Genomic DNA, 4,961 nt, shown 5'->3' with positions numbered 1-4,961 from the left:
TCCTCATCAAAACTCTCCAAATTAATCACTTGTGTGTTTCTGTTTGAATTCGTTTTCTGTGTTTTGTTCGACTAAGCTTCTTTCTCTTATAATAAAATTTTGTGGTTGCCTTTTCTAATTAATTCAAATATATAATATCTCTTCCTTTTTAATATGTTTTTCTCATTTTAGACCCTTCAAAATACTTTACTGTAAAAAAGCCATAAAACTGCCCCTAACTCACCAAGGCGTGCCTTTGGTAACTGCCCTTGGCGCAAAATGGCGGACCAGGCGCACGTCATGGCTGTTGCGCCATGCCATGGAGGTGTCATGGCGCTAAGGCCAGCGCCTGGTGCGCCATGCGCCATAGGTGCGCCTTTAATAACTATGTGAGAAATAAATGGCAGCAAATTATTTTTATTCTAGCAAAAAAGTTACTATCACTTGGCTTTGGGGCCGTTGTACTTATTGAAAAACCAAGCTCGAGTTTCAACTTTCAAGTTCAGTAAAATAATTAAAGCAGAGACGTGTCATTTGCTTTGCTCTAAAAATCCATCTATCGAGAAATAATATATTGAGTTTCACTATGAAAAATTTCTCATATGACTCAAATGTGCACAAAAGAAAATTCATCTAATTGGCTCATTGGTCACAAAATTTATCAACCATATTTAGAATACTTTCCCAGATAAATTTTGGTTTCTAGGTTTTAAAGTAAAAATAAGTTGACAGTCCGCAGCTACTTGCATCAGCAAATGCTATTCTTCATCGAAATTACAAACCTCCAACCAAAAAACCAATGCATGTCCTGGTGAAAGGATTCATCTTTTAACACCTTGAAAAAAAACTAGTCGGGATATCAGTAGAAGATGACATGGCAGCAACACATTTGAACTGTCCAAGAAAGCAAGTTGAGGTAAATAAGACTGCAATTTTGGTCATAAATAAAATTAAAATGCTGAAATGTTACCTTACGCTGCTTGTATTTGTCTCTTACAGCGTGAAGTCCATCCCATCTTTTATTCAAATACAAGTCATGTATGATAAGAATACATTCCTTCAAGTCGCATGACATGTATCCAGTGCATTGTTCAAGGGAAATATTCTGCATAACCATAACCATAAATTAGTAAGAAGAATTACTCACTTGCTATCTGAAACAAGAATCCTTACCCAGGGATGCATCTTTGGTCTAATCATGAATCTTGCAAGAAATATAGCAGAAGCAGCCACTAAAGACCGCAAGAATTTCACACAATCGAAATCTAACAAGCTTAACTCGGCAAGGTAGTTTCCCATGTACTCAAGCTACAAATTTAAGAAACAAATATTACAAATATTTGTTGGATGTAAAAGAGAAACAAATAGAATAAATTGAAGGTCCATGGAGATTAAGCCTACCTTGTCATCTTCTTGTGCAACTCTGGTGTGTTTCCTGCAACCAAGAACAACATAAATTAAAGATCAGAATGTATGAAGAGATACATGAGTACAGTAGCAGTTTGTACATAAGGAATGTCTTTATTGTGGGACAGCCTAATTCGAATTTCAAAGAGTTGAGTATGTCAGCCTCCATCTTCACAACCTACAGAACCAATGACCATAATTATAGCAAAGGTTAACAACAATTTGAAAGGAGAAGAGTGCATAACAAAAGGATGAAAGTAAATACCTCTTCCTTAGTGAATGCATGATCAGTTATATAACAAAAGTCTTCCACAATTGGAGGGTTACTTTCTCCGTACTTTCTGCATATTGCAATTGGGAGTAAAGAATGAAATAAGAAAAAAATGCGCACAACAATTGAACAGCGATACCGAAATTCAGAGACAGGCTCTTACGCTGCAATGAGCATTGAGGAAACACCCAGCAGCTGAAACTTATTCCTATTAAGAACATTTAGTGACAAGAATCGATCAATGTAGGAAATAGTCATGTGCAGAGTTTCTGACATAAGCTTGTATTCCTCAGCAACTTCCACCAACCAATCCACCAAAATCCCTCTCATATAGGCGGTAATATCCTTTTGAACTGTTTCAATATAATCAGGCAATGGCCTCTTCTTCGGATCAGCCTGAAAATTAAATTCATCAAATTAACCCCAAAATTTTACTGGCATAAAACCTCCTTAATTCCTAATAGTTCTTAATACCTTATTCAAAAAAATAGTGATGATGCCAGTTCCTATAGCCAAATATTTCTATGTCCTAATCATCATAGCTGTTATAACCATTTTGAGAAACACAAGAGAAAATGACTGAAGCAGTGTGTAAATTCATTTGAGAAACTACATTGAAAACCTTGAAATCAGATGTACGTGTAAATTTAAAAGTACTAATTGGACATTGCAGTGCAGAACAAATTACCTCCAATTTAAGAAGATATTCATAAATGTCAGAAGCATAAACTCGACAAATTTGAGAATCATCCTTGTTGGGTAGAATAAGACTTTTAGCCTTTGCCTTTGCTTTGGCATCAGAAGCATTAACATTCACCGGAACAAGGGCGTTTGAGAGGTTAGGCTGGTCTCCCAAAACAACCCTCCTCTTCTTCTTCTTGTTCTTAGAGATGGATGAAGCAGCACTCTTTCTATTAGCGCGAGTTAGACGACAGAAGTTGTCCTGGTCAGCCATGGAAATGAGAAATAAAAAGGGGAATATGTAATGAAAGTGACACAGGCTTTTTCACGGGCAGATTCGACAGTAGTTGTAAACCGAGTGAGAATTTTAGTTTCCTTTTCCATTTTAAAAATTGGAAAAATAATTATCAATAATTAATAACTAAATTATAAAATTGGGCCAAATTGCAAGCCCATTTACATATTTAAAGACATATCTAAATACACCGCCATATTCACATGACCTCAATCTAAGCCTTAGAATGCTTTGAATCTCCACCTTAAGGTTTTAATAAACGTAGATTTAACGATGAATGACCAAACGATCAAATACTACATTGTCATTAAGGTCCATATTATCAAAACCGACTAAACACATTACATACCTAGATGATTTCATTTACATAATACCCCTCATAAATATATATATATATATAACAACTTAGCATCTTCTTTCTTTTTCTTCTTTATCTCTCTCTCTGTTCCTTTATTTCTTAGATTAGAATCCTTCATTTTCATACCTCAATCCAAAATTCAAGCTATTTATGTAAGTATTATGTTAATTTTACATATATAAATCCCTTTGGACTTGTTAGTTTCGTGTATTTGAAGTTATAAATTTGAATTAGTGTGTTTAAAGTTAGTTTTGGTTTACCCGACACCTTCGCGGTTTGTGATTTTTCTTTGTGGAATCGCGAACCGCAAAGCTTTAAAGCTTCTCGAATCAGCTTAAACTGCGGAGAGTTAAACACATAACTACATTCGTGGTTTTTGAAGAACTACGAAAACTGCGAATTCGCAGTTAGATATATAATTTGCTTCGCATATCAAGTAATTGCGAAGCACATGTAATCTGTTTGCTTTAGTACATTGCTTGACACTATTTTTCGTTTCCTTGTTTTTATCTTTGGCAGCAGTATATCAACCGACAATTTATTGTGTGAGATAATGTGGAACGACAAATGGAAAACTATGGAAAAATCTGTGACATACGGGGGGAGGTGAATTGCTTCTGCTGTCAACGGAAATCAACTTTAAAACGCTTCAAGAGAGAGCATACACTTCTACACGTATTGATTCAACATCATTTGACGTACGTATGACTCTGCAAACTACATACGGACCAAAAAAAGTTCATGGGATAGTAGTTCATGGCTTTTTCACGCACAGATTGTACGAGATTATCATATTAGTAGTAAACCAAGTGAGAATTTCAGTTTACTTTTCTATTTTAAAAATTGCCCTAATAAGTATTGCGATTAAGTTAAATACTTAACAGGTAAACCGGGTTAGTATTTTTGTTCTAATGATTCATTTCGATTGATTTTATTTCATGTCTTGTAAAATGAATCACGAGAGATTCACCATAAAAAAAACAAGTGGGAAAGGGGCAGTAAAACGCCGATAAATGAATATTCGACAAATTAATAAGCTCGATTAAATAATAATTTTCTCCGGTTTGAGGAATCACTCTTTATCCACCATGAATTATCTTGATAACTACCTCGGTATAGAGGCTCTCTTTAATCCAAAGGCCCATTTTCATAATTCGCAATCGCGTATCCCGCAACCACAGATTGCTTCGATTTCACAAGATCCTTTGAGAAAGCCTAATTTGGAGGTGCAGGGCAGGTCATTTGCGAAGGTTCTTGCTGGGAATCTGGATCCGACTTCTTGCTCGACTGCTGTGATTTCTGATATTGGCGGTCTTCGGTCGGTTTGAATTTCTCAATTTGCCTATCATAGGCGTGCGGCCCTTTGCTCCTCATCTCTGATTGGCAGGTTAATCTTAAACAAAGGAGATGCCCCATGGAAGGTTCTTTCTCTTAAGGAAACTTTAACAAAGGTTTGGGGTTTGAAGGATTCTTGGCGACTGATATCTATTGGGAGACGCTTTTTTCATGTGGTTTTGGGATCCCAGGAGATCAATAATCAGTTGCTAGCGTGGGGCATTATTAGTACTAAGCCAGGTACTTTCTGTTTGCAACCCTGGGTTCCGGACTTTGACCCCTATGCTGAGAAGTCTACAAATGCTCAGGTTTGGATTAGATTATATTCTCTTCCGTGGGAGTATTGGGATCCTCAAATTCTTTCAGATATTTCGAAGGGTATTGGAGGGCTTATACGATTTGATAATACCACTATTGAAGGTGAGTTTGGTCATTATGCTAGAATGTTAATTGATGTGGATTTGATGAATGAGCTTCCTGTTAAAATGGGTATTGAGAGAGAAGGAAAACAAATTTGGATAGATGTGGTGTATGCGAGATTACCAAGCTTCTGTAAAGTTTGTTCAAACATTGGCCACATGGCTTATGACTGCAGGAAAAATAAAAAACCATTGGAAAAGGTTCTAGAGGCTCCG

The 4,961-nt window shown here is 36.3% G+C and overlaps 1 pseudogene; it reads right to left on the bottom strand.

The window, feature by feature from the left end:
* Positions 1-811: 811 nt before the first annotated feature.
* LOC136233461 (putative cyclin-A3-1) lies at positions 812-2,612 on the bottom strand (annotated as a pseudogene).
* Between the last annotated feature and the right edge of the window lie 2,349 nt (positions 2,613-4,961).

The sequence above is a fragment of the Euphorbia lathyris genome, chromosome 1, assembly GCF_963576675.1.
Source record: "Euphorbia lathyris chromosome 1, ddEupLath1.1, whole genome shotgun sequence".
NCBI classification, from domain to species: domain Eukaryota; kingdom Viridiplantae; phylum Streptophyta; class Magnoliopsida; order Malpighiales; family Euphorbiaceae; genus Euphorbia; species Euphorbia lathyris.
The sequence above is the reverse complement of the archived record's forward strand: the minus strand, read 5'-3'. Positions and strand labels throughout refer to the sequence as shown.